At 42.1% G+C, this 23,848-nt stretch overlaps 1 long non-coding RNA gene across 4 annotated transcripts in view; it reads right to left on the bottom strand.

Annotated features, from left to right (window-relative positions):
• Nucleotides 1-23,848, bottom strand: part of LOC103171391 — an 89,085-nt gene that overhangs the window by 52,641 nt on the left and 12,596 nt on the right. For all 4 annotated transcript variants that reach the window (XR_003755716.2, XR_486762.3, XR_005659622.1 and 1 more), the window contains exons 2-3: nt 16,774-16,826; nt 15,426-15,503 (exon numbers count right to left, since the gene is read on the bottom strand). This is a non-coding gene — a long non-coding RNA (uncharacterized LOC103171391). The remainder of the gene's footprint in view (nt 1-15,425; nt 15,504-16,773; nt 16,827-23,848) is intronic.

The raw sequence follows: 23,848 nt of genomic DNA, 5'->3' as shown, positions 1-23,848 counted from the left end.
CTTTCCATTCCCTTGTATAATAATAATAATCCTAATAATAAAAATGATAGTGGCACTCATTAAGTGCTTACCATGTACCAAGCACTGTACTAAACACTGGGGTAGATACACGGTAATTGGGTTGGACAAAGACCCTGTCCCACATAGGGCTCACAGTCTTAATCCCCATTTTCCAGATGAGGTAACAGGCACAGAGAAGTTAGGTGACTTGCCCCAGTTTACACAGCAGACAAGCGACAGAGTCAGGATTAGAACCCAGGTCCTTCACTCTTTCCACTAAGCCAACTTTGCCTAAACAGAGGCAAAGTGACCCTCTTTTGCCACTTACTTCAGAGTTGCTTATTCCACACCCTTTAAAATTATTTAGAATAGTCAAGAACATGATGGAAAGCTGCCAGTGTCAAGCCAATAAAGTCTTCAATGAACAGAGCAAGATTTTCTGGCCATATCAATGGATTTGGGCAACCAATCTGAAACCTTATTTCAAACCACTCATTGTTTTCAAAATAATTTCTATAATGTGCAGAAAATCTGTGAGAAACCTATAGTATAATTTTAAAACATCCTTAGAGTCAAATGTGCATTCCAGGGAACATGTCTATCAACTATGCTGTATTCTCCCAAGCGTAAAGTACAGTGCTCTGTACAAAGTACTCAATAAACATGAATGATTGATTGACTAACCCCATCATCTTTAGTGACATCTCACCCACCAAACTATTTTTTCAGCTTCAAAAAACTGAACGGTCTTCATTAGCTTTTTCTCTTGGAACAGCAAATCCATCATAAACTCATGCACTAAAAAATGCAGAAAAACAAATGAGCTTTTTGTCTGCCATTTCGGTTTTTGGTGCTTTCCTTGAAAAATGGCTTGAGGCAGTCAAACATATGAACTCAGTGACAGAGCCACCCTAAATAACGAGGTATGCAATGTGCTTTTGAAGTTCTAATGTGAATCAGACAAGCTTCACTCTCACGTTAATTGATTTCATCAGTCTACCTTGATGTGTTTGTTCAGCAGTTTACACAAGGGTGTTGTTTTTCTCTACTGCATTCATTACATTGTTGCATATGGTATGTAAAACCCTTAGCTGTATGCCACAAGTCAATCTTGTGCAACAATAATGGAGCAGTGGGGAAAAGCTATGCTCAGTGATGTTATATCACTATGCTTGGAGATCTCTTATGTATACAAAAATGTTATCTGGCTGTTTTAGTGACATCGTGTGTCTGATGTCCTGGCCCTTGGGGGCCATAGAGGATTAACAATCCTATCAGTGGTATTTATTGAGCACTTACTGAGTAGTGCTTACTGAACCAAGCACGAGCCTGTCAGTCAAAAGGAACTGGGTTCTAATCCCAGCTCCACCACTTGTCTGATGTGTGACCTTTGGCAAGTCGCTTCAATTCTCTATGTCTCAGTTGTAAAAGAGAGATTAAGAATGTGAGTCCCATGGGAGACATGGACTGTATCCAACCTATCTACCCCAGCACTTGGTAAGTAGTAAGAGCTTAACAAATACCACTTTTAAACAAACCTAAATAAAAAAACTGCATTAAGCACTTGATGATGATTGTGGTATTTGGGAGAGTACACTTTGAGTTGGTAGACATGTTCTCTGTCCACGAGGACCCTCTGCTCCCATAGAAGTTTCCCCAGTGCAGCAGCCACCACATGGGGTAAGTACTTTTCATGCCAAATCAAACAGCTGAGCTGCCTGGGCTTAATGGCCCTAGGCAAGGGGAGTAACAGCTACTCTAATAATAATAATGTTGGTATTTGTTAAGCACTTACTATGTGCAGAGCACTGTTCTAAGCACTGGGGTAGACACAGGGGAATCAGGTTTTCCCACGTGGGGCTCACAGTCTTAATCCCCATTTTACAGATGAAGTAACTGAGGCACCGAGAAGTGACTTGCCCAAAGTCACACAGCTGACAAGTGGCGGAGCTGGGATTCGAACCCATGACCTCTGACTCCAAAGCCCATGCTCTTTCCACTGAGCCACGCTGCTTCTCGACTCTAGACTTTAGATTGTCAGCTCACTGTGGGCAAGGAACATATCTTCCAAAGCTGTTATATTGGACTTTCCCAACTGCTTAATACAGGGGTCTGCACACAGTAAGTGCTCAATAAATACCATTTATAGATGCCTCAAGAGTTAAACCCTAGCTCCGTATTAAAAAGCCCTAGTCTGAGCTATTGGTCTCATCACAGTGTTTGACTCTTGGAAAATTCCAAATTGAAACAATATCTACATCTGTCAGTTACATCACCATTTCAGCTATTCTTGAGAAAGAGTTCATGGCTCGGAAAGTCTTTTCATCACTAGGGCTTCCAGGGATAACTATCAATCCTCCCACTCCTACCACCAGTGAAGAGGTCGTACCTTCTGCAAGAGCAAGTGATCTGGGCAAGAAACCTGCACGAACAGGTACTCCCAGGTCCATCTGGGGAAGCCGATGATTATCTCCCTTGCCTTTCTGCTCTCAAGCTACTGGAGAGACAGGCAGGTCACAAATAAAAGAAGGGGATGCTGAGGCACAGAGAAATTAAGTGACATGCCCAAGGTCACATAGCAGATAGACGGTGGAGCCAGGAATTAGAGCCCTGACCCTTCTGAATCCCAGGCCAGTGCTCTAGCCACTAAGCAACACTGCTTTTTGAGGTTGGGGGTGAACTTGGGAAGGGAGCAAAAACAGAACAACATACCTGTTGTACACACCACAGGTCCTATGGTGCTGCCAATTGTCAACAAGAAATAGTTTGTCTATCACCCTTATTTTTTCCAGGGACGCCTTAGGAAAGGAGAGTGACAGCACCTGCCTCAAGAGTTAAACCTCAGCTGAGTCGTAAAAAGCCATAGGCTGAGCTACTGGTCTAATCACCATGTGTCTGGCTCTTGGAAAATTCCAAATTGAAACAGAATATAAATCTGTCAGTTACATCACTATTTCAACCATTCTTTCACATAAGTGAGGGATGCAACAACCTGCTCTGAGGAGTAATCTTATAACAAATTAAAATTCAAAATCTTCTAACTCTTTCCTTCTGGTATTTCCTAGGGGATGGAAGATGCCAAACGGGGAAGGGGGGGTGAAAACTTTCATTCTGGGCACGAGGGCAAAGTGAATGATGAAGGAAGAGAGAGAAGAAAAAAGTTGAAGTTAGTTACCCTTTTACTTTCCTCAATCAATGGTATTTACTAAGCACTTACTGTGAGCCCAGAGCACTGTATTAAGTGCCTAGGTTAATACAGTACAATGGAATTGGTAGACATGATCCCTGCCCACGAGGAGCTTGCAACTTACAGAGAGAGACAAAATTAGTTGCAGGTAAGGAAAATAGAGTACAAGAATAGTTATGCGAGTACTATGGGGCTAGGACGATATGAAGTGCTTAAGGAGTGCATAGTTGACACAGATGGGAGGGGGGATAGGGGAAATAAGGGCTTAGTCTCTTGGAGATGGGATTTTAGGAGGGTTTTGAAGGTGGGGAGAATGGGGGGTGTCAGATATGAAGGGAGAAACAGTTCCCCAAGGGAGAACATGTATAAGGGGTCTGTGGTGGGATAAACAAGACTGACATCCGGTGAAATCGGCATTAGAGGAATGATGTGTGAATTTGGGGTTGTAGTAGGAAATCAGTGAGGTTAAGAAGGAAGAAGAGAGTCAATGGCAAAGAATTTGACACAGAGGTGGATGGGCAACCACTGGAGGTTTGTGGGTAGTGGGGAGACACGGACTCAACTTTTTATTTTTTTTGAAAAATGATCCTGGCAGCAGAGCGACATATGGATTGTGGTGGGGAAAGACAGGAAACAGGGAGGTCAGAGATGAGGCTAATGCAGTAGCTGAGGCAGGAAATGGCAAGTGCCTGGATCGGTGTGGTGGTAGTTTGGATGGAGAGGACAGGGCAGTTTCTAAAGCTATTGTAAAGGTAAAACTGACAGGATTTCATGGCAGACAATGTGTGGATTAAATGAGAGGTTAAGAATTTGTGAGACAGGGAGGAGGGTGGTGGTCTCTATAGTGAGGGGAAAGTCAGGGTTTGGGTTGAGAAAATGAGGAATTTAGTTTTGGATGTGTTGATAAGTTTCCTCTCCCTCCCCACAATGGATCCAGGCAGAGATAAAGTGCCTCAGAGCAATTATCAGCTGGACAGCATTGACTGGTGACCCCCAAGCTCCCAAGAACATATTCACTGGACTCCAGGGCCAGGGATGAGCGATGTCTTCAGCCTGGAGCTCAGGGAGAATGAAAGGAGTCTTGCAGGGACTGAGTCAGGGCCCATGATCTGGAGGGAACAGGGCAAGAAACGGAGTCATCATCTAGGCTCCACTCCCGGCCATTTTCCTCCGCCAAGGAGCAGAGAACGCTAGCCATGATGTCTCATCTTGCCCAAAATGCTCACCTGTATGAAATTGACAGCCCCTGCTCTAAACATCATCCCAGGAAACATCTATGGATCACTTGGTCTTCTCCAACATGCAGCTTTCATGTGCCAAGTATTATTATTATTAATAATAATGATAATGATAATAATGGTATCTGTTAAGCACTTAACTATGTGCCAGACACTGTACTAAGCGCTGGGGTGGATACAAGCAGATCGGGTTGGACACAGTCCCTGTCCCAAATGGGGCTCACAGTCTCCAACCCCATATTACAGATGAGGTAACTGAGGCCCAGAGAAACGAAGTGACTTGCCCAAAGTCACAGAGCTGACAAGTGGCGGAGTTGAGATTAGAACCCATGACCTCTGACTCCCAAGCCTGGGCTCTTTCCACTGAACCACACTCCTCATTCAGCACACACATATATATTATGTATATATATATATATATTCATTCATTTATTGAGCACTTACTGTGTGCAGAGCACTGTAGTAAGCTCTTGGGAGAGTACAGTACAACAAAAAACAGACAAATTCACATTCACACTCTAAGACACATGGGGGAGAGGGGGGACAAAGAGGGGAGCAAGCACACCACCACCACTCCTCCGTCTCCTCAGTCTACTTAGGTGGAGATAATGTTCAGCCTCAAAACTCCTCTGCACCGATGTTGCTTGAACAGCTATTATTTAGCGTGGCTCAGTAGAAGGAGCATGCGCTTGGGAGTCAGAGGTCATGGGTTCTAATCCCACCTCTACTACCTATCAGCTGTGTGATCTTGGTCAAGTCACTTAACTTTTCTGTGCCTCAGTTACCTCATCTGTAAAATGGTGATTAAAACTGTGAGCCCCACGTGGGACAGCCCGATTACCTTGTACCCACCCCCCCAGCACTTAGAACAGTGCTTGGCACATAGTAAGTGCTTAATAAATGCCATTATTAGAGAAGCAGTGTGGCTTAATGGAAAAAGCACGGGCTTGGAAGTCAGAGGACCTGGGTTCTAATCCTGGCTCCACCACTTGTCTGCTGTGTGACTGTGGGCAAGTCACTTCACCTCTCTGTGCCTCAGTTACCTCATCTGGAAAATGGTGATTAAAAAAGTGTGAGCCCCACATGGGATAACTTGATTACCCTGTATCCACCACAGCGCTTAGAACAGTGCTTGGCACATAGTAAGCGCTTAAATACCATCATCATCATTTAGGAAGAATAGCTCAGTCCTTGCCTTTGCTTGACTGGTTTAAAGCACTTTCATTTCAACAGACCCCAAATTGTACATTCCAAGTGCTTAGTACAGTGCTCTGCACATAGTAAGCATTCAACAAATACTATTGAACAGACCCAAGAAACCCACTGTGAACCTAGGTTTCTACTTGACCAAACTTAAACCAGACTTCCTTCAATTTAATCCCTTTATTCACACCTGAAAGAAAAAAAAAATTCTCTAGGGGCAACTCCCAAAGGAACCAGCTCCTTCCAGCTCTGGGGACAATGGAGGCTGCAACTACGTGACACCACACATCTTGTGAAGAAACTAATGGATGATAAAAGGCAGGAGATGGTAAAGGTTGATTTTAAAACAATAAAAATAAAAAACATGACTTTCATCCTGTTGGCAAATTGGTTTGAGAGGTTTCAGAGGTGCCTCCAGATACCAAAAAGTTTCAGAACTTGAGTGGGAGGTGAGGGTGTCTCAAATCCATTGTAATTCTGTGCATGACCAACATGATTTGCAATTGAGCACAGATCACTCAATCCTTACTGGTATTCTGAACTATGTGGAGAAAATAAGAAGTTTACTACAGATTAAGTTTTCTATTCTGATTCTTCCAGATTTATTACAATAGAATTGGTCCTGTGCCTTAACCAAAAATGGGGCCTTTAGAAATGACGGATGATGATGGTATTTGTTAAGTGCTTACTATGCGCTAAGCACCATCGTAAGCACGAGGATAGATACAGGATAATCAGGTTGGACATGGTCCCTGTCCCAGGTGCGCTCACGGTTTTAGTCCCCATTTTACAGATGAGGTAAATGAGGTGCAGAGAAGTGACTCGCCGAGGTCACACAGTAGACAAGTTGCAGAGCTGGGATTAGAATATGACACCTTTTGACTCCCAAACCCACCCTCTATCCACTAAGGCCTGGGTATTCAAGCTGAGCATTTTAAGGGAGAGGGCGAAAAAAAACAAAGTCTGGTATGAACTTCCAAATGGGGCAGATTATCCCTTATTTTCAACACCTATCTTCTATTCACTTATGTCACAGATCTCACAAATGAGTATGGGAGAGGGACAAAGCCTTATGGATCCAAATCATTTGGCAATTCTTAGATTTCTATGTGATCCCTGCTCTGCCACTTGTCAGCTATGTGACCTTGGGCAAGTCACAACTTCTCTGTGCCTCAGTTGCTTCATCTGTAAAATGGGGATGAAGACTGTGAGTCCCAAGTGGGACAACCCGATTACCTTGTATCTACTCCAGTGCTCAGAACAGTGCTTGGCACATAGTAAGTGCTTAACAAATACCAACATTATTATTATGGCCAGTATGATCGACAGAGTCTGGCAGCTGCTGATTACTACAGAAACAGTCCTGGGTTGAAGGGGGGTTCTTCATTATTCTCCATCCCTGTAGATTGAACAGTGCATGGATCAAATGCATTGTACCAGATATTCAGGATTAATAACCAAAAATAGCTATTTCCTGTGATGAGAATGGATTGTAAATCCACAATTGAAGCTCACTGAACAAGAACAAGTCCAATGGTGGTCAATGTATTGATGATGATAATGATAAAAATTATAGCTGTGTTCCAGATAGCCTAGAAACATATTTCATTAGCCTATAATTCCTTGTCTACTGAAGCCTCATCAACAGAAGTAGCATGGCCTAGTGGAAAGAGCAAGGGTCTGGGAGTAGGAGGACCTGGGTTCTAAACCTGGCTCTGCCAATTGCTTGGTGTGTGACTTTGGGCAAGTCACTTAGTTTTTCTGTGTCTCAGTTTCCTCAACTGTAAAATGGGGATTCAATACCTATTCTCCCAGACTGTGAGCCCCATGAGGGACAGGGACTGTCCAACCTAATTAACCTGAACCTACCCCAATGATTAGAACAGCGTTTGACACATAGTAAGCACTTAAATACCATAAAAAGTTAAGTCTATAAGCAAATAGTGAACCCACACTCTTGGAGAGCAATGGAAGAGGAAGGACAATGATTTTTCTCATCTGTCAATATTATTATTGCCCTGTATGAACCCCAAATCTGTAGAGCAAATGTGCCTAGCAAAGGCACTTTCCCACCCTCCTCCCCCAAAACACAGCTTTCAACTAATCAGGATATTAGGACCAAGAACATGCTGACCATTCTTTTAACAATGAAAATAATGATTGTTTGGCATCATTGGGAACACATGAATTATTAATGACCACAGGCTGGCTCTATCCTTCTCTGTGTCACCCATGTGTTGTGTCTAGAAATAATAGGGCTTCCCTGGTTGGTAAATTAGCTGGAAGGAATGGGGATAGGCTTCTTTTTAAAAACAGAGAGAGGCCTCTGAAGATTTGAGAACTGGCAATAAACATCGAAGGACTTCAAGTTCCAAAACAGAGTGGGAGAAAAAAACATATCCATCTTGCCACAAGTCTCCTTTTGTGCCCCATGCTGTCCCTGGCTCTACAGTCCGACCCTTCCCTCTAATCCAACATTTCATGTGTCCAAGATGGGAATGAGTTTAAGCATTTTCCTGTTATCACAAGGATATCTTGGTTACTAAGGAGGCTAAGAGAAGGGGAAACTTATTTTTATCCCCAAACATCAAACAAAGTTTAATCCTGCCTAAAACTGCAATAGGTGAAGCTGATGTCTGATTTTCAAGAGCTGCCTTTGTTAGTGAAATACACCTAATTCTATAGTCTATTGTCACTGGAAATGAAAGGAGGTTTAAAATTAAGGTTTCTCAATACCAGCTAAGTGATGCCTTTCTTTAATGCTTCAGACTCAAGGCCCATGGGAGTGATAGGTTAAACGATTTGCACTACTTTACAAAAGACAAATTATTGAGGGTCGGAGCTCATAGAGAGGATCCTTTATTAAATCTGATCACTGGTCACCCACCTCGTAAGTAGGCAAAAGAAGCCTGTCTCACACAGTTCATAATACACACTGTTTAGACTTGATAAAAGTCATGTATCAAGACACTTGGGGTAAAAGCTCCAAGACGGGCTCTTGTTCTTTCTCCTCCCCCCCACCCCATTATTTGCCAACAATTTAGCATTTGAGAAAGTTGTGTGTTTGTGTGTGTGTGTGTGTGTATGTGGCGGGGGGCTGGGACGATAGATTCAAGCAAAAGGATCGAACACCAAAAGACTTTGTACTGAAAAAGCTGTTTGTGCTCTTAAAGGAATGAGAAATTCACAAAAATGCTTTGTTCCTCTAGTCCTTAAGGATCTAATAATAAAATACAACTGAAAGTATCACATACACATTTGGGTGGTTTTAATTATATATTCATTGCTTTGGCATAAAGATTTCTTTTTCTCTTCCTTAAAGACGTAAAACTCTGAAATTAAGGGGAATGATATAGCACTTCTTACATTAAAGAACTACCACATATCCCCAATCGATCTTCCAAAGAAAATCCCAAGAAAAGGCCAGGTTGGTCCTACAGGGGATAACTTTTCTCACCAGTCTGTGAAGAACCATATTCTGGGAAAGATCACATGTGCCTCTACAAAAAATTTGAATGTCATGTTCTCACTCTGAAATAACTGGCCCCAATTTATTACCAAATTATTTTTCTGACCCTATCCACCTGCATTCTGCATCCCAGTAGAATTCAACATTGTCATTCTCAGAAAGCCCCTTTTTGTGGGAAAGGGGGGTCCAGGGTCTCATGACTGGGTATCCTGGCCCTGGTAGCGGCCAGCCATGCCCAGAAGAACTAAGGAACTAATGTTCTGGGGGTGGGCAGCAATCATCTCTCTCCCCCTTCCTGAGGAAATGTGCTTAAATCTAGGCCACTATTTATTCTGCTGTTGAACCCTCCAGGCCAGATATTTTCAGAGGAAAAAAAAAAGGACTGGATAAAACTAACAAATGATTCATAGTTGGGGGTCGGGGGTGGGGAGCAAGGATTGATTCTAATTCGGGAGTGGGGAGCAGTTCCCTGAGGAATAGAAACAATGGAGTCTCCCTTATCGTAGGATCGTTAAAGAGGAATGTCAGTTCTTTGTTTCACCCCAGCCTGCCTTTGGCACAGCATGAAAACAGGAATAAGAGATACATTGCACGATTGCACAGATGCCTTGCTTCAACCCAGCCAGGGTGACACATCAACTTGAATTATATTGACATTGACAGTCTAATCAACCAACATGAGAAGCAGGTGCAAAGTTTAATTTATTCAAGTTGGACCAGTCTTCTCCTCTTCAAGTGGGGTGGGAAGGCCAGATGCATTCTGCTCCACCCCATAGGGTAAGAGCTGAAGGGCAGGGGAGTGGAGTGGAACTGAGAATGGATATGCCTTCTCAAATGGTGCTTGTCACATAGTAAGCACTCAACAAATGCTAATAATAAACAACCATAATGTACGGAAGTGTACAGACATGTGCCAGGTCAGGCACTGATCTTCCATAAATTCCCAAACTATGCTTCTGTATTTCAGTCTTTGCCATTATATGACTAAATTAAATGTAGCACCTGATCAAGAAAAGCCCATGGTTGTCATGATACACCTGAGGTTGCCTTTAAGGTTTGAGAAACTCATCAATCTGGATTCAGTCTGAGCCTTGATGCCATAATCTGGGCTCTCTCCCTCTCTTCAGTCTCTCTTATTCTCCTGCCTTCAGGACATCACTACTTGGATATTCTGCCAACACCTCAAGCTTAACTGGTACAAAACAGAATTCCTCATCTTCCCACCCAACTCCTGCCCTCTCACTGACTTTCCCGTTATTGTAGACAAATACACCCTTCTCCCTGTCTCAAGCATGAAGCCCTGTCATTATTGTCAATTTATCTCTTTCATTCAACCCATATACTTAATCTGTCAACAAATCCTGTCAATTCTACCTTCAAAACATCTCTAGAATCCACCATTTCACCCCCTAACCACTACTACTTTTGATTCAAGCACTTATCCTATCCCACCTACTACTCCCTGTCTCCAGTACCTCCCCTCCATAGTTCAGCCTGCTGCCCAGGTCATTTTTTCTAGAAACGGTTTTTTTGGTGCATCCTCCCCACCCCCATCCCTCTAAGTCTTTCGATGGTCTCTCAATTCTCTTCATAACAAGAAACTTCCAAGCATTGGCTTTAAAGGCATTCATTCAGCTCTCTCCCCAGTACTTACCCACACTCCTCTCCCACTACAGCCCAGCTCACCCACTTTGCTCCTCTGCCTCATTATCAACTCTCTTGCTGTCCACCTCTTGTTCTCACCCTTTCCCCTGCCTGGAAACTCCGGTGGACCGCTACTCATCTCATCTTTAAGGTCTTTCTGAAATCATATCTTCTCCAGGCCTATCCTAATTAAATTTCTCATCTCTCTAACTGCTATTTCAGCACACCTGCATCATCTAAACCACTGGGTACTCACCTCCCATCCTCCCTCTGGAGCCCTTATGTTCATATCCTTATACCCTATTGCTTCCCCCTGTTTTTAGTGCCCATTTTCCTCACTAGAATGCAAGCTCCTTGAGGTCAGATATCAGGTCTGCTCATTCTATGATACTCTTCCAAGCACTTAGTTCAGTGCTGTGCACAGTGTAAGCACTCAGTAAACAATTGACTGATTTTAAATATTTTGGCCACCTCTTGTTAACCAATCTGCCTTACTATTTTCCAGAATTTAATCCCTGACATACTTACTAGATTCTTGCCAGGAGGTTGTTAAAAAAAGACTTTTTTTCCACAGAATCATAGTTGGAAGAATGTATTTGGCGGGGGGGAAAACCAAACTCTTTGAGGACAGGAATTGCATCTACTGTAGTCTCCAAGCACTTAGGTCAGTGCTCTGCACACAGTAGCTACTCAAATACCATTGATTGTCATATTAAATCCAGTAATCCTTTCTTGTTTTGCTTTTGAGACCAGTTTTTCTAGACTCTGCATATTGGTCTCCTTAATGTGGCTTACAGAGCCATTGACCCTCACTGTTCAGCCACAAGTCAAATGCAGGCGGAGGTGGTAGGGAGGAATGAAGCCATAGCAGGTTGCTAAGTATTATGGAAAAAAGTGGCAGAATTCACAGGTACAGGAAGGGTGAAGGAAGAAGTAGCCGGCGAACGTCTGCCCAGGGATGCAAGGTGGGAGGAGTGCCTGATGAGAGTCTAGTTTCTGTGGCTTCTTTGGTACCTCCCCGCATCGAGCTGAGAACAGGCTCAAGTTGCCCTTATCCAAAGCTTCCTCACATCAAGTTCTTCCATGCCACTGGTAGGATGTCAATTGATTATTTGTATTTGGTATTTGTTAAGCGCTTACTATGTGCTGAGCACTGTTCTAAGCGCTGGATTAGAAATACCTGACATTTCCCACCATTTCTGCAAACTGGCAAATGTGTGGTAATGTAGGGAATCCTTTATATAAGGTGATTTTAGTCAAACCAGATGGCACTTGGGAAACTTCTAGAAGTTCATCCTGTTTCAGTGTTGCAACACATCATTTTCACTGCTTGGCACTAGCTGTGGAGACATAGGCCAATGGGGAAACAATTTTAAAAGCCACCATGGGGCAGGGAAAGAAAATAGGGGAGAAAGTTTAAAGAGGATTAAGGGGTGGAGCAGAAGAGGCCCAAGGGTAAGGAGGGGAGGTTGCCCGATTGCCAGACGGAGGCACCAGAGAGGGCTGACCCATCTATTTTACCTCAGATGAATTTGGCAGCTATCGTGGGATCTTTCCGACTCAATTAGAGATGAGCACTCTAACTACATTAATTTATTGGCATCAAAGGTTTCTATTGAGCCCTTATGTGCGATGCACTGTTTTGAATGCTTGGGAAAGTACTAATAGAGCTGGTAGATGCAATATCTGCCCACAAGGAGCTTACTTATATTGGAGTACACAGCTCTGGATAATTGTTAAAAATAGGGTAACTTAGGGGCAATATTTTAATTCCTGACCCTATGAGAACATAGCCCAGCTAACTTTCCTAAGCCTCGTTCCACAGACATCCCAAAAGCCTTCCAGCAGAAAAGCCTGACCAGCGAATTGAAGACATTTTGTGCTTTCTCTTCCTCTTACGTACCCATTCTCTATTCCCATTACTTTTCTCCCCAGCTCCCTCTTCATTCCTCTCAAGCTAACCCACTCTACATGTTGCTTTCATTGCTCCCATCTCCAACCCCTTACCTGGAACTCCCTCTCCTAGGTTATAGCCTACAGACTACAGCTTTCCCCATGGCCAAGGCAATTCTGAAGCCCCATTTCCTTCAGAAGACATTCTTCAGTTCATTTCTCCTCTTTCCATGTTATAATAGTAATAATGATATTTGTTAAGCGCTTGCTGCATGCCAGGCACTCAACTAATCACTGGGGTGGGTACAAGAAAATTGTGTTGGATATAGTCCCTGTCCCACAGGGGGCTCACAGTCTCCATCCCCTTTATACACTTGAGGTAAACTGAGGCACAGAGAAATGACTTGCCCCAGGTCATAGCAAACAAGTGGAGGAGCCGGGATTAGAACCCATGACCTTCCGACTCCCAGGCCCACTCTCTATCCACTATGCCATGCTGCTTCTCTAATCCCCAGCTACCACCTCTGCACTTCTGTACACATGCCCTAATACACTTCTGAACATATCCGATTTATATACCCTGCTACTTGACCACTCGCTCATCTGCATATCCATTTTTCCTTCTTTTATCTAATAATAATGATGGCACTTAAGCGCTTACTATGTGCAAAGCACTGTTCTAAGTGCTGGGGGGGGATATAAGGTGATCAGGTTGTCCCACGTGGGGCTCACAGTCTTAATGCCCATTTTACAGATGAGGTAACTGAGGCACAGAGAAGTTAAGTGACTTGCCCAAATTCACACAGCTGACAAGCGGCAGAGCCGGGGTTATTTAGTACTCTGTTCACAATAAGTGCTCAAGAAATGCTATTGATAGAGAAAATTGCTTCCGACTTACATCTCAACGAAAGACAATTTTCAGGAACGGTTGTGTCATAGGTCCGAGAACTATCAGTGCAGTAAATAAAAGTGAATATATAATACTACCCGAAATAATTTTTGCTACTGCACAGAATAAACAGTGAGTGGTCAGGGGTTCAATCTCTCCTTCGAATAAACAAGGCTAATCCTCTCCACATGTTTGTGGGAAGAAGTAGTGTGTGAACTATTTTAAGTCTTACAAGTTTACTCGGGAGGAGGAGAAGAGTTGGCTCAAAGCCATATAGAATGGCTCCTAAAGAACACGAGAGAGCACTTCTGCCAATAAAAGTAGTAGTAATGGAATTTATTGAGTGCCTAGTGGGTGCAATGCATGTAATTAAATACTTCAGAAAATGCAATAGAAGCATGAGGCAAGCTCCCTGCCCACCAGGAGCTTACAAACAGGGGGAGCCAGGTATTAAACATTTCCAAATGGGATAATCAGGATAAATAAGCTACAGTTTGGACTCAAGCCTGCCTTTTGGCTAGTCATCATCCTGGTTACAGAGGGAGCAGCACAAAGCGCTCAATAAATACTATTGAATGAATGAATGAAAGTGGGTCAGAGGGAAGTTCTCCTCTAGCTACAATCCAGCAAGATATACACCCACCCCAAAGAGGAGAGGGAAAGCCATAGGGAAATTATAATAAACAGCATCCAACCTGGGTCACAAGATCTTGGTAAAAATGAATTGAAACAGTTTCTGTAAGATACTTTGAACAGTTCAGAGGTAGTGCTCAAGGGCACCTTTCTCCCCTTTTTATTTAATCAGAAGAGTGCACAACATTTGGTGTACGGATACAAAAGTTGTCCAAGTATCCTCTTCAAATATTTTTTTTCTAAGATGGTGAGAATGAGCCCCTTAGAATATTTAAATATTTGAATACTTTAAATGATCCAATCCACAGTTGTTGATTGATAGTCTTTATAGAGGTAATCTAAATCCCTGCACTTTAAAATGGTTGAAATTAGATTAGAAGTGCCCTTAATATCAAACACTGCAGAACCTTTTGCTTTAAAAAAAAAATTCCAACCACCTCTTTCAGATAAGAGCTTGAATGCTAAGACACTTTCCAAGGTTCTGGAGATACTCAAAACAAGTAAGCCTGACAATAATGTTTTATCAAACTACCCTGAAAGTTTCAAATGCAAAGTCACCCCTGAAAAAAGAAAAAAAAAAACAAAAAACCAACTTTTCCTCCTGTCAAGTTCACTGCTCATAAGCTGTGACTTTTCACAGTATCAATCCAATAAATATTAACAACTTACCTTCAACACGTTTTTGGGTAAAGGTTACTCAGAAATATGCCTTTATAAAGGAGACAGAAAAGATGGTCAACTCCAAGCTGGGAGTGAATTCACCATCTGTTCCCACTGTAATTCAAGAACTCCCAAGGGAGTTGCCACACGTTTGCTATCCAGTGCTGCTCACTATTGTCCTCTTCTGGTGCTTACATTCGTTTGATAAGTGGAATGTACATGGTGTGCGCTAATGAGTCTCAGGCATTTAAATAGGGGGAGCTGAGAGATGTGTGGAGATTTCAACATTCACCCCACCCTCTCAGGTATGAAATAGCATTCATAAAGATCATGGCCAACATTTTACATAAAGAGAAATTGAAAATCAGGCAGAGCATATTTTTAGAAATTCTCCCATTGCTTTTAAATGTTATTCATTTTAACGCAAAGGTCAAGCTTTTCTAAGACCTACCTTTCATCCTTTTACTCAGAAGCCGGAGATAAAGGAAAACTGGGAATAGGGCACTTGAGTTCTATTTTTATCTTGCTATTGACTGCATGAAAGGCAATGAATTCCCTTATTCTCTCTACTTTTTTAGGTTCGCATCTTTAATAATACTGGCTACCTACCTCAGAAGATACTGGAATCTTTCTGGAGGTCTTGATTGGAAAGGACTTCAGTGCCCTTGGAAGAAAGGATCTATAAGACTGAAAAAATACTCACATTTAATTACAGTAGATTATATGCTTATCTTGCTCAAGTCAAAAGTGTGATGGAACTATGATGTGGTTTTATACAGAATCTAAAGATAAATACAATCCAAATTTGATTCCAGGCATGTTCATTTTATTTGTCAATTGAATATATATTGGGTTTCTCTTCATCAATTATTATGAATCTTTAAAGCTCATTTTTGAGCTAGATCCTTCCATCTGTTTCAAAGAACGCCTGTTCCCCAGGAACAAAAGGAAACAAATTTCATTTGCATCTTAGGGAAAAAATACAATGAGCCTATTTTCTCCTGTAAGAATAATAATAATAGTATCTTTAAGCACTTACTGTGTGTCAAGCACTATTCTAAGCAGTGGGGTTGATACAAGTTGATCAAGTCAGACAGAGTCCCTGTCCCAGATGAGGCTCACAGTCAAAGTAGGAAGGAGAACATGTATTGAATGTTACAGTTAGAGTTAAAGAAACGGAGGTAGAGAAGTTAGGTGAATTGTCCAAGGTCACAAAGAAAGCAAGTGGCAGAGCCAGAATTAGAACCCAGGTCCTCTGACTTCCTCTGGTTTTTCTACTAGGTTACGCTGCTTCCCTTTAAGCAGAGCTTTAACCGCATGGGTTACATTGTACTCTCCCAAGCACTTAGCACATAGTAAGCGCTCAGGAAATACAACTTTCAGTTCAGGAAGACACTTTTCCTTTGTACTGTGAAAAAACAAGGAGAGCCAACCCCATAGAATTGGTAAAGTGTCCATGGAGAATCAACATAGGTGTGCTTAGTCCACCCTCTCCCTACCTTTCTCCTATTGCATCTTGGATCGTGAGTGCTTCTGAGCTGGGTGGGCCAAGAAGTCTCGTGTGAACCTACTGTATGCAGAGAACTCTACAGTAAAGCCCAAAGAAGATTCTTTACCCTCAAGGAACTAGCAATCTAATGGGGGAGGCAGACACAAAAAAATTAAGTAGGTGGAGAAAGAATAGTTGAAGAGCAACTTGCAACCCATGTGCATAGTATAGTGCTCTGCACGCTAAACACTCAATAAATACCATTGATTAGCATGACATACATTGATTAAATTGATATGTAGAGAAGTGCTACAGGTGAGAGTACATAAGTGCTGAGGTGGTACAAAGAGCTGAGATGAGAAATAGCAGGATGTGACCAGAAGAGAAGAAAGAAGCAGCATAACCTAGTGGACAGTGCACAGACAAAGCACTCAGGAGACCTAGGTTCTAATCCCAACTACTACTCACCTTCTTTGAGACCTTGTCCACATCACAACTTCTCTGTTCTTCAATTTTTCCATCTGTAAAAATGGAGATTATCCCAGTGCTTTACATAAGGCAAATAAATACTATAACTATTAACTGGGGAGAGCCTTGAAGCAATTGGGTTATCAGAAGGGCTTTGAAAATGGGGAGAACTGTGGTCCGGCAACATTTGAAGGAGTGTGGTGTTCCAAGGAGGGACAAATGAATGGAGAGAGCAATGCATCCAAGGTGGGAGAGTCAAAAAACAAGGCACAGTGAAAAGGTGAGCTTTGGAGTAATGGAGTGAGCGAGCTGGTGGTGTTGTAGGAGAAGAGTGGATAGAGGGAGAGAGTAATTGAATGTCATAAATTCAATGGTCAGGAATTTCTGCTTGATGCAGAGAGGAAGGAGTAACCATGGGTTGAGAGTGGGAGAGATGTGTTCAGAAGGAAATTTTCAAAAAACTTACCCAGGCAAGAGAGTGGAGTATGGATTAGAGAGGGGGAAAAGGCTGAGGGCAGAGAGACCAGTGAGGAGGCAGATTCAGTAGTCTAGCCTGGATGTAGTAAGCACCCTGCCAGGGTGGCAGTCATTTGGATGGGATGGATCCACGAAACGCTGTGGAGGAATAACAAACTGAATACGAGAGCTGAAACGGAGCAAAGAATCAAGGATGATGTCAAGATTGCAGGCTTCAGAGACAAGGAAAATAGTGGTTTTGTGAACTGTGATGGAAGGTTAGGTGGAGTGCGGTCTCAGAGGAATGAAGGGGTGCGGGGGGCGGGGGCAGGAAATGCATAAACCAAATAACTCTGAGTCAAGAAGGGAGCTGGAGGAGGCGAAGTGGAGACAAAGGATGCATATTACCTGTTCAAGAAGCTTGGACAGGAATGGGAAAAGATGAGCATGGCAAAACCTGTAGGGTGCAGTGGGACCCACAGAAACCATTATTAGTTTGGGGCAGACTTGTGGATGTCTGAAGGAAGAAAGTAGGAAACCATAATGAAAATAATGGTATCTGTTAAGTGCTTACTCTGTGCCAAGCACTGTACTAAGTACTGGAAGAGGTTCGAGATAATCAGGTCAAACACAGACTCTGTCCCACAATGTAATAATAATAATAGTATTTGGTGAGCACTTACTGTGTGTCAAACACCATTCTAAGAGCTGGGGTAGTTACAAGGTAATTAGGTTGTCCCATGTGGGGCTCACAGTCTTAATCCCCATTTTCCAGATGAGGTAACTGAGGCACAGTGAAATGACTTGCCCAAAGTCACACAGCTGCCACGTGGAAGAGCGGAATTAGAACCCATGACCTCTGACTCCCAAGCCCGTGTTCTTTCTACTAAGCCACGCTGCTTCTCTATATATTAGAGAGAGATAACGGGTGTTTTATCCCCACTTATCAAATGAGAAAAACTTAGAAAAAAGTTGTGGCTTATCCAAGGTTACATGGCAAGCAAGTGACAGAGTTGGAAAGAGAACCCAGGTAATAATAAGAACGGTATTTGTTAAGTACTTTGTGCCAGGGACTGCACTAAGCACTGGAGTGGATACAAGTGAGTTGTGTATCAGCTCCTGTCCCACATGGAGCTCACAGTCTCAATCCTCATTTTCCAGATGAGGTAACTGAGGCACAGAGAAGTGAAGTGACTTGCCCAAGGTCACACAGTAGATAAGTGGCAGAGCCAGGATTAGAACCACTTCTCCTCTTTATCTGCTCCTCTTCCTCCTTTGTCCCTCCCTCCTCCCTCTCCCCTTCCCCCTTCTCTTTCATTCAATCCTATGTAATAATAATACGAATGATAATGGTGTTTATTAAGCACATACTATGTGCCAAGGACTGTTGGCCAAGGAATGAATGAAAGCTCACCTCCTCCAGGAGGCCTTCCCAGACTAAGCCCTCCTTTTCCTCTCTTCCTCCTCTCCATCACTCCAACTCCCTCCCTCTGCTCTAACCCCCCCTCCACAGAACTTGTGTATATGTACAAATTATTCTATTTATTTTACTGATGTTATATATCTATAATTATATTTTATATTGATGCTATTTATGCCTGTTTACTTTTGTTTTCTCTCTGCTTCTAGACTGTGAGCCCGTTGTTGGGCACGGACTGTCTCTGTTGCTAAATTGTACTTTCCAAGTGCTTAGTACAGTGTTCTGCACACATTAAGCACTCAATAAAATATGATTGAATGAATGAAACTGAGGTAGAGAGTTTTCCATTATGCCATTAATTTCATCAATGAAGACTCCAAAATTTGACAGTGCAACTCCCAAAGCAGTTTTTTTGGGGGTCCCGAATAATTCAGCTTGGTTCACCTAACCAGATGGCCGCCCTATCCTCTCCTCAATTAATGTTATGTAGCACAACATATGATTTCTTTAGGTTACAGTGTGGTGGTTCTTTCCTGTTTATTATTTTAGGCTTGAAGATTGGCTCAAGTCTAGCTAGTGAGCCCACTACAGGATACAGCATAATGAATAGCCAATTATTTTCATTAATGTCATGTTTCTTTTCCAATTGAATTACACAGGAACAAAAAGCCAAAATAATGATACTTTATACATGGTGTTGCTTTTCTGTAAAGAAGGTCAGAGCTCCTTAAGAAATATTCTTAGATTAATACTAACAGTGGTATTTGGAATTCTTTCACATCCTAAATCACTTCTGGGGGAAAAAAAAAGTTTGTTTTTTTTAAAGTTAAAAACAAATAGTCCAGAATACAGCTAATACTTAGACTTGATAAGGTAGAAATGATAAAGCAGAATTGGGGGAGTGGGTTTAAAAAAAAATCAATCCAAAACATAGGCTTCTTTATAGTCCCATAGATAGACATAAATTAATGTGCCTGGTGTTATATCAAAACACACACCACAAAAACAAAAAACCATAAAAAAAAGTGATTTGGCTGACAAACAGGACTATAATATATTCACGATTGAACCTTAACCGTTCCAATTTGTGGCAGCTTGTTCTCTAGGTTCCTATTCTATTGACTTATTAGAGTTTAACCTTCACAGAATGTGTTAATTGCTCAGCTCCTGAGGACATCCATTGAGAGAGCATGTCCTATATGTACAATTCAAAGTGCTTTGTTTTGTTTTAGAAGGGTCTTGAGCAGAGCATTTTCCAGTAGCCTATTTTGACAATTCTTGTAATTTGCAGTGATGTTTTCATTTTGATGAGCCACAAAGGAATCCACAGAAGGATTTTACATAGACCCTCTTGCATGTTTTTCAGCTAATAATCGTATTGCTACCAACCATTCTCCTTAAACTACTCTATGCCACATTCACTCTATAGTATTCTCTAAACTCATTAGTAAAATAGATGATCTGTTCAATCTCAAATACAGTTGTCTATGCTTTAGACTCCCTGATTTGATTTTTTGGAAATACCAAATTGACATCCAGCTGAGTACCGTGTAATGACAAAAAACGAGAGTGGGATTTGGAAAGTCACACAAAACAACAAAATAAATGAATACCCTGGGATAAAGGGAAACAATAATATTAAACACCCTTTGCCTCTTCCTTCTTTACAAACATCATTCTCCATCTCTATTACATCAGCCTGTAGGACACCAATCCCAGAGGTCATGGATGGCGGAACCCTTCCCAAGTTCCTATACTCTCATGTACCAATTCCAACTTAAATTGGGCATTTTCAAGATTTTAACCACCACCATCCCACAGGTGGCCCTCTTGATTGATGATTCTGGTCCTACTTTCAACATAGTAGTACTATTTACTGAACACCCCCTGAGTCCAGTGTACTATTCTAAATGCTTGGTTATTTCAATAAAAAATGGCACTTCCCTTGTCTACAAAAACTCACACTCTAATATTCCATCTCTACACTTTTCTAATAACTATTACTAGCCAAAACGAGGAAGGTAGCTTACCTCTGCCTCATTTACTGTTTATGCTTTTTCTGGGCTACAAAATGCCCTGTCCCAGTGCTCTGAATGCAATTGGATTATGCCATATGCTCTGTAATTGAATGTAGAAAACACTTCTGCCCGAAGGACATAAAGAAGGTGATAGACACCCAGGAAGAATCATCATTCTGGACGGTCAACCAGCTTGCTCCCTGCCCCAGCCCAGGACACCATGGTAAAGTATAACCCTGGGGAACACAAGCATTGTGCTTCTATCTGGAAGTGATCTGTGACCTTCTTCTTCCCTGTGTGTATAAACTAGACCAAGATAGTTTCAATACAAAGTGGTTGTGATCTACTCTCCATCCCTTACAGAGAATGTTGGGAGGACAACATGGCACAATTTTAAAAATTCAAATATACTCTACCCACCTCAAGTCCAGTTTTTTGTTTTTTAAAATTTTATTGTACTCTGTGCCAAGCACTGGGGAAGTAGATACAAGATAATCAGGTTGGACACAGTCCCACATGGGGCTCACAGTCAAAGTAGGAGGGAGAACAGATATTGAATCTCCATTTTTCAGTTGAGGAAACTGAGGCCTAGAGAAATCAAGTGAATAGGCAAGCAGTGGAGCCGGGATTAGAACCCAGGTCCACTAAATCCAGGCCTATGCTCTTCCCTCCAGGCCATTCTGCTTCTCACAAAGTTCAACTTACAAACTCCAGTGCTTTTCAGAAATCAACATTGTGGAGTATTAATGGTTGCTGAGTGGTCTAAAAGAGTTAATGTGCCTCTCTAAACACCTAACAATAGCAAGGAGGGATGTGGGCACTTTAAATGCTGCTAAGTGAAATGTGACATTTCATCGTCAAGCTGTTTGGTCAGGTGGAAAAAGAATTCTGTAAGACAGTTAATTTTTAAAGGTCCTGTATTTTAAGCTATCTAATGGCTTGTGAAAATGTTGCACCACTGAAAGAAGGGGATGTGAAAACAACAGAGGGATGTAGATGGAAATTGATTTCTAAAATAGAATTCCTCTCCCATCTACTATTGCCTATAAACCTTTCCACCCTTGGCTGTGCCAGCTCATCATTTTCCTCTGGAGAGTTTCTATCTGGAAGATACAAAGTAGCTCTGGAATGATCTGGCAGCAAAAGTAAACTTTTGGGATAAGCCTCAGCTTTAGTGCACACTCAATACTCAGAGTCATGTGCCCAGGATTAGGTGTGGAAGTGGTATTTTTCCCTTGATAATGTTCTGGGAATACCGCTGATTTTTTTTTTCCAATTAGGCATACTGTTTGCTTTCAACACAAAAAGCGCAGCACGTGGAAATGTAGGCATCAGCCCTTACTCGCCTACATCTCTCTGCCCCTTAGCAAGATTTCCAGGGCCCCACAAGTCCAGAGGAGAGAACAATGCATCTTTCAGGATTCTGGCCTGGGAAGAATGCAGTGGATCTCTGACAGAGTATCACTTAAAACCAAAATGTGCTGAAAAGTGATCAATCCTGGACTTCCCTTGGGCTTAGATGAGACTGATTAGAAGAATTAGCATCAAAGACTTCAAATGGTGCTGAACCCCAACAATTACATTAAAGGAAGCATCATTTATCCTAAATCTAAACAAGGGAAACACACATACCAGGCATATGAAACTCTGGTACTGCACGCCTCAGACTAATGATACACAAATGATGAGTTACATGTAAATCAGTGGCATTGTCAAAACATTGTGCTTTTAATCCCAGATAAGTGATGAAGTTTATAAAAGGAGATTTTTGAGGATCATGCAAGATTGTTTAAACATATATGGAGAAAGGTTTAAGTGCTAATCCATCGCCATTTATGTAAACTACATTTCTGTCATCATTCTTTGGTATAGAATATTGCTGTTTCATTCCTACATCCACAGCTAGCCAAAGCTAGTCCCTGTGGGAATCAAATTTTGCATTAAGCTTCAAACTACTGAATCTACACTCAGCATCACAGTCATTTCAGTACATCAGCCAAGCACATGTAAAGCTCTTCACAACTTTCAAATACTTCTCGTTAAGATCTTAAAAGACCTGGAGACACCAACATGCTTTAGCCCCAGGATGTTTGTCCAAGGTGCTTACAAATGAAACTGAATTGAGCTGAAAGCCGAGTTACACATCTGCTTTACTTTACCAACAGAAAACACAAACATGCTGATGGTCTCAGTCCAAGCTCTTTTCGCAAGCAAAAAGGAAATGCAGAATGTTCTGTTAATTGCTAAAAGGAAATCCATATGTCTTATTTGCTTTCTAAGAAAAGGATCGGTCCTGCTGCCATTTAATTGATGAAAAGTTGTACACAAAACTGACAATGATTAATACTGTGCTAGAATGCCATTTTAAGAGCTGTAAGTGAAATGCTTTGGAATATGTTCTTTGACATTTCCATTGCTGTTTGCTGGATATCAAATCTAATTCTTGCCTTGAGTATTTATGTAAAAGATGAAATGTTAAGTAATTTCCAATGGCAATGTCTTCCCAGGGAGCCCATCCCCACAACGCTAGTAACCAGTAGTTCCTTTTTTCCTTAATCTCCTTGTCAAAACACATATTCCTCAGTAGCAAATATTTATTGAGCTCCCACAGGGTGCATGACACTATACTAGGTGCCTTGGGATTTACTGAATTTAGCAAAAATAATAATAATACTGGTATTTGTTAAGTGCTTAGTGTATGCCAAGCACTGTTGTAAGCGCTGGGGTAGTTAGAAGGTAATCAGGTTGTCCCACGTGGGGCTCAAAGTCTCAGTCTCCATTTTACAGATGAGGTAACAGGCACAGAGAAGTTAAGTGACTTGCCCAAAGTCACACAGCTGACAAGTGGCAGAGCGGGATCAGAACCCACCACCTCTGACTCCCAAGCCCGGGTTTTTTCCATCTTCCCTCCCAAACCCGGTCCTCTCCCAGACTTCTCTATCACTGTGGATGGCACAACCATCCTTCCCGTCTCTCAGGCCCGCAATCTCGGTGTCATCCTTGACTCGTCTCTCTCGTTCACCCCACACATCCTATCCGTTACCAAAACCTGCCGGTTTCACCTATACAATATCGCCAAGATCCGCCCTTTCCTCTCCACCCAAACGGCTACCTTACTGCTATGGGCTCTCGTTATATCCCGGCTAGACTACTGTGTCAGCCTTCTCTCTGACCTCCCTTC

This window comes from Ornithorhynchus anatinus, chromosome X3 (assembly GCF_004115215.2).
Source record: "Ornithorhynchus anatinus isolate Pmale09 chromosome X3, mOrnAna1.pri.v4, whole genome shotgun sequence".
Lineage (NCBI taxonomy): Eukaryota > Metazoa > Chordata > Mammalia > Monotremata > Ornithorhynchidae > Ornithorhynchus > Ornithorhynchus anatinus.
The sequence above is the reverse complement of the archived record's forward strand: the minus strand, read 5'-3'. Positions and strand labels throughout refer to the sequence as shown.